Genomic DNA, 7,064 nt, shown 5'->3' with positions numbered 1-7,064 from the left:
TGGCTACCACTATCTATTGTCACTCAGTCATTACTAGCTTTTGTTGTTTGGTCATTACTACCAACACTCGATCCTCTAGGAACTATAGCGAAATAAACTTGATTCTTGTTCACTTCTTTTTCAAATTGCTTTCCATTAACCATGAAAACTTTTATTATAATATAATTAACCTCATTTAGACTTTCAATCAAAGGCAACAATATTTGCTTCTTCCCATTCACCAAAGAGTATATTGATTCAATCTTCCATCATGTACAAAATATCTATCATATTGCCAAGGTCTACCCAAAAAAATATGACAACAATCTATAGGCATAATATGACACAAAACTTCATCAAAGTAATGTTGAATCTTGAACTTCACAATGCATTGCTCACTTACCAATATCATATGCTCATATTTGATCTATGAAACATGATAGGGTTTGGGATGATTCAAGCTTTTCAACTACAACTTTGTAACCAATTCTTTTGATCCTAAACTTGTAGAACTTCCACTATCAATGATCACCTTGCAACATTTTCTAGCCATCTTACATCTAGTCTTGAAAAGACTTCTTCTAAGGATAGGTTCCTCATCACTTCCCTTTATTACATAAGGTACTTCTCACCATCAAATTTTCTCCAGCCTTAGGTCCACTCATTGATTTCTCAATGTCTCCTTGAATTAGAACATTTCTATTACCTTTCCTACTTTCAAAAGATCTACATTCAAAAGATCTATGCCCTTATTTACCACATCTGAAACAATTACCATAGAAAGCACCTCTAGAATAAGAATTACCTCTTTCTCAGTAAGGACCAGTACCTCCTCGGTAAGAACTACCACCTTTCCACTCAGTCTTGTCTTTTTCATCATTTTTCCATTTAGATTTGCCTCTATCCTACTCAAAACTATTAGATCTTCCACCTTCACCATAAGATCTACCTCTGCCTATTTGGAATCTACCACCTCTACCTCTTTGTCTTTGTCCATGCTTGTTTGTCAAGATCTCCTCAGCTTTCAAGGCATATTGATATGCTTCTTCCACACTTTCCAATTTCATAAAAAATATTTCATCTTAAATTTCAGATCTAAATCTATTTAGATATCTTGCAATTTTCTCAACATCATCATTCACATGTCCAAATCTAATGTCCAATCTATAGAATTCCTTAGTATACCCTTTGATAGTCATTTCTTTTTATCTCAAATTTTGCATCTTTCTCAACAAGATAACTTGGTAATCAATAGGAAGCAATTTGTTCTTTACCTTGTTTACAATTTGTCTATCAATTTGCAAATGCTCCCACCATAGTGAAGCATGCCCTTTCAACCTAGTAACTGCAAGTTTCACATTCCTATTATCAGGAATGTTTTCATACTCAAAGAACTTCTCCATATTAGAGATCCGATCCAACACAACATTGGTATCCAACTTTCCATCATAAGGAAAAAATTCTACAATAGGATTTGAATGTGTCCTAAACAATACTCTTAGTAATCATTCCTCATGTTGATCTTCTTTATGTTTTGGATTAGGGTTTGGTGCTACCACTTTATCATCAATCGCATCCTCAAGATGTGCTCCTCTCTATTGGGCTGTCTAAACAACATCTAATCTAGCTGCAATTTGTCTCAATGTATCTAATATGGCATTATCAACATTTCCTTTGCCACAAACCATCTTTACAAATTAGGTTCCTGCAAGATCATAACCCTCTCCAAGTTATAGGTCAAATCCATAGATCTACAACCCTACAACCAAATCTGAATCAGGCTTCTACACAATCCAATCTCCATAAGGACAAACCTCAAGCTTTGATACCACTTGATGCAAGGAGGGAAAGAATAACTAAGGTCAAAGGCACACCCATCAATCCAAACTGACCTTGCAGAGTTAACATGATGGAAGAAAACACACAAAGAGAACAACACCACATAGAGAGAACAATATTCTTTTATTGATTCATCAAATGATCAACATACATTCCTAGTTGTAAGGACTTCTATACCACCTAATGTAAGGAGGTCAAGAATAACTAGGGCCAAAGGTACACCCATCAATCCAAACTAACCTTACAGAGTTAACACGACGGAAGCAAACACATGAAGAGAACAACGCCACACAAAAGAGAACAATAATATTTTATTGATTCATCAAATGATCAACATACATGATTAGCTATAAGGCCTTATGGATTATGACCAGACACAAAATACATTTTAGATCCAAGATCTAGCTTCAAATTTGCACTTCTAGACACATATGCAACCAACTTTTAAAATCTCCCAATTCTCTTCTAAACTCTCCAAAATTTTCTCTAGCTCTAAGCCTAAACACTCTATATATACTTGCCAAAATGGCTTACAAAACATTCTAGATCATTAAATAATATAAAGACTGATCCAACAATAGTCTAGATAGATCCTAAGACAAGATCTTATGATAAATGTCCTGATCAAAATTAATCCCACAAGTTAGCTCACATCAAAAATGTAAAAAACACATTCAAAATCTTGACACTTGGCATCAATAGGAATACTTGGCACATGAAGGATCACTCGACATATACTAGATAACACAACACATGAAGGATAGCTTAGTACACACTGTGGAACTTGAAACATACTAAATAGTGAGATGGGATAACATGCTAACCTGAGTGTTAAAATGACATGGGATAACTTCAACTCAACATATACTACAATATTACTAGCACTTAGCAATTACTGCAACTCAACAATGACTATAACTTAGAAACAATTGGCAAAATAAATACAAATGAGTAGGATAACACATCAACCTAGGATACTCCTACATCACAACTTATGAAACTCCTTAGTATAAGTAGCCTCATCAAGATCCTTCTATTTGATATTCTACATTTTCTTTTGAATCTGAATCTCATAGTCTTCTAGAAAGTAGGTTTCTTTCATATTTTCTACCATAGCCTTCCATTTGGATATAGGTTTCTTCCCTTCACCGTCTCTTTCATCTTGCACAAACTTCCACCATGTCAATGCTTGACCTTTCAATCTAGATTTTACAAATCTCTCCTTTTGGGCCTCTATTGTTCGTTCAACTCAAAGTAGGTTTCAATACTTTCAATCCATTCTAGGACCATCTATGCGTCCATCTTGCCATGGAATACTAACACATTTTCAAGATTCTTTCCTCAAAAATATTTGAGAGCTTTGAGGAATGGTTCTTTCTCACCAAGTGAAGGATCTGGTTTAGGAATTTCATCCTCCAAACTCACCTTATCTTTACCCTCATTGAATTATTCATCTTCCTTACCTTAGGATGCATCTTCTGTCTCCTTTATCTTATCTTTCATCTCCTCTAAGGCCTCATAAAGAAGCCTAGTCTTCTCTTTTATGAGCTTCTTTTTCTCATCTACCTCCTTTTCTAACTCTACATTGGTAACCATCCTTGAAGATCCACTTGACTCATTAGAATACAACATATCACCACAAGCCACAATTTTATGGCTCTACTACCACTTTGATGGGGAGCTTCTTCACTTTAGAGTATTCTTTCTCTACCTAGGCTACTCCTATGCTACTTAGGGTTCCTATTCCAAACCCCAACCTAGAAGATCTCTTCCCAATCCACTTTCACCAAGAATATCACCTAACAATTCAAGTTTCCATCATTTACCTTTAGTTCACCATATATGCATTCTTTGACATAGTGTGCCAAGGTTCCACCAAATACCTCAAAAATTCCAAAATAAAGTTTGAATGATCATTATGAGATTCTTGTAATATTTCTTACCATTTTGCATCCTTGTTTTGAGTTTCACACACCCACAACTCCAAAATGTCTTGTTTACCCTTGTAGCCCTAGGAGCCCCTATCAACTCTCCTAAAAGCAAGGAAAAATAAATAAATCCCAAAACATCTTAACATGGCCACTTAGTGTCTTTAGTAGTTTTCTTCCTAATGACCTAGGATCAAAGATTTTCTAGGTTTTAGGTCTCTGAGGTAATTGTATAGTACGATTCCATAAAACCTTTCTTTCAAGGGTTTCAAAGGTAATGATACTGAATCTTTCACCAATTGATTCAAAATCCACTTCCAACCTCGTCTGAGTTATGAACCCTTAATATCATATTCCTTCAGGGCTCATTTGGTTGCAAGCATAGGAATTGGGAATTAGAAGAGAAATTTTGAATGGGAATGGAAATGGGGAATGAGAATAGGAAATTACAATCCAATCCCATTTATCTCTTGTTTGGTTGCACAAACTTGAATTGAAGATTGAAGGTTTGAACCCCATCAAATTTTAGGAATGAAAAAGAAAAAACATAATTTATAGAGGGTTTCATCTTCTCACACACTTATTTTTTACAAATTCATGGTGTTTGCAAAAAGAATCTGAAGCAAAAAATAGTAAAGTGGGTGAATTCAAATCCCCACATCGAGTGATCAAATCAACCTGCTGAGCAATTCATTGGCCACAATGCACTAGTCTTCCGTGAGTAGAATTTGAGGAATATATATATTTTTTCAGTATCATTAGTTTGAAAATGGCCATGATTTTTCATTTTGGGGAGCTCCAATAGGAAGTTATAATGAAGTAGATCTAAAAAAAATTTCAAATAAGAAAAATTCAAAATGGGAATGGGAATAGCAATTCCAATTACAAGTATTTTGGAGAATGAACAAATCCTCGTTTTGGGGCAAAATGGGAATACATATTCCTATTCTGATTTGGTGCACCAAACAAAGAATTAAAAATGAATTCTAATTTTATATTCCTATTCTAATTGTATTCTAGCAACCAAAAGGGCCCTCATTTCCTAAGAAAGATTGGCATGTGCCAATCCACTGCTCTCATCAAAACTTTGGTTCAAGCTTTTATTTCTCCTTGCCAAGCCTTCACTACTTGCCTAGGGCTCACTTGAAAAATTAACTACTTGCCTTCAACAAACCCCAAAATGATGGAGACACAACCAAAGACCAGAATGAACACACAAGAAAAGGGAAAATATTATTATCAATGAAAATGGCCCTATGGGCTTACAATAATATGATTCTAGAGAAAGAAATCCTCCACACAGTACCTTCTCTCTAACTCAACTAAGTGTTGCCTTTACAATGCCAGAAATGTTCTTAAATAAGCCCCAAATGGTTTAGGGTTAGTAATACATTCTAGAATATGCCAATTGGAATCCACCACCAAAATAGAAGGTTCTAGAAATCACGTTAGAAGTTGGTGTAAAATTAGAAGAATCTAGAAACGGTAGTCAAACTTCTGGGAGGCATAACTTTTGAACTGTAGCTCTGATTGACAAACCGTTTACATTTTCGAAAAGCTCTCAAAGGGCACTATAGCCCTATGGATGAGATTTTCTTCTCCCCCATTTTTTGGCCCTACACAAGGACATTTAGTTCCCCATATCTGACTTTGAAGCGCTCTTAGGAGGTCTCTAGGAATCGAAAAAATTGCAATAACTTTCTAACCATGAAGCCTATTGACCTAATTCTTTTTTTGGAGTGTTCTAAATTACAAATATAACCATCCCTCCAATTTACACCCTCTATCTCACCATAATTATGTCTCAATTACATAGTCCTATTTTTATGGCATTTATACGTATCCCAAGGTGCTTAAAAACTCTAACAGAGAACACTAATAGTGGAACTATGAGAGTTGGAACCTTTATTTGACCCAAATGGGTATCCAGAAATGAAAACACATTAAATAGAAACTATTTCTAAGCATATTTTTGGGTGATACAAGATTGCCCTTACACTACTGGATGCTCCTACATCAGACACCTAGGGTAGATTGAAAAGTGACCTTGCCACTTAATGGTAGAGGAAAACCCAAATGGGAAACCTCTACTATTGATATCAAAGTTGAGTCCTCTATTGGTTGTCCTTTCCACTTCACTAGGTACTCCTCATATTGCCTATTTATGGTACTCCTACCCACATGACTATCTAGAATCTCTTCTATCTCCTCCTTCTTGGAACTAGGAATTAGACATGGTTCTAGCATCAAACCCTCATCTGTGCCATCATCATGATATTTTGTTAAGTCTGTAATGTTGAAGATAGGAGAAATATGAATCCCATCTAGCAACTCCACCTCATATGCATTTCTCGAGTCATGTTTCTTCAAAATTTACAGGGGCCAAATTTCTTCATCTTCAACTTGTAAGTACCCACTAGAAACTATTCCTTTTGTAAGTGTACCATAACTATATCCCCTACTTGAAACTCCTTATGTCTCCTCCTTTGATCAACCCTAGCTTTATACTATTGATTCATCTTTGTAATGTGTGCATGGACCTCCTCATGTAGGCTCTTGATATGTTCAACAAATTCTTCTGCCTCGACACTTGTCCTCTCGCCTTGCTCCATCTTCCTCAATTCTGGTGTAGTCCTTGGGCTACTTCCATACACAATTTGGAATGGTGATCTACTAGTACTCCTATTTATAGAGTTATTGTAAGCAAATTCTGCTTGTGGTAGATGTTGTTTCGTGTGGAGCCTGATCAGTCTGCAAGTGGGAGATTGTTAGATTATGGTGACTGATTAGGAAAGTACTGTACATACTTCATAAATAGTGGCCAACATATGGCTGACATGTTATAACTCTAAAGCAGTTTAATACTTGTATAAAAGGGTTTAGGGTTGGGAATTTTTCATTATGTTATGATGCAAAATTGGTTCTTGCGGCGGTATTGAGCTATAAGGGATTATGGATTGTAATCAGGTTGTAATCATTGGATTGTAATAAGATCGGACTTGCTCTTTGGTGGATGTAGCCCAGGGATTGGGTGAACCATGTTAAATCTTGGTGCCTTGTGTTCATTTCCGTGTGATCTATTATTTTTCTGTTATTGGTTATATTTGCATGTAGTTTTTTATTTTTGTCTATAGTTTATCCTAACAAGTGGTATTAGAGTGAGGTTGTCTTTCAGTTATCCTCTACAGGAAAGTCTCACGGTTAAGTGGGAGTGATGGCAGATGAGGGTAAGCTAAGGGTTGACAAGTTTAATGGGCAGGACTTCCAGTTATGGAAGATGCAAATGGAAGACTATCTATATCAGAAAGATTTATGGAA

The sequence above is a fragment of the Cupressus sempervirens genome, chromosome 5 (assembly GCF_028749045.1).
Source record: "Cupressus sempervirens isolate cs-2001-9-10 chromosome 5, ASM2874904v1, whole genome shotgun sequence".
NCBI classification, from domain to species: domain Eukaryota; kingdom Viridiplantae; phylum Streptophyta; class Pinopsida; order Cupressales; family Cupressaceae; genus Cupressus; species Cupressus sempervirens.
The sequence above is the reverse complement of the archived record's forward strand: the minus strand, read 5'-3'. Positions refer to the sequence as shown.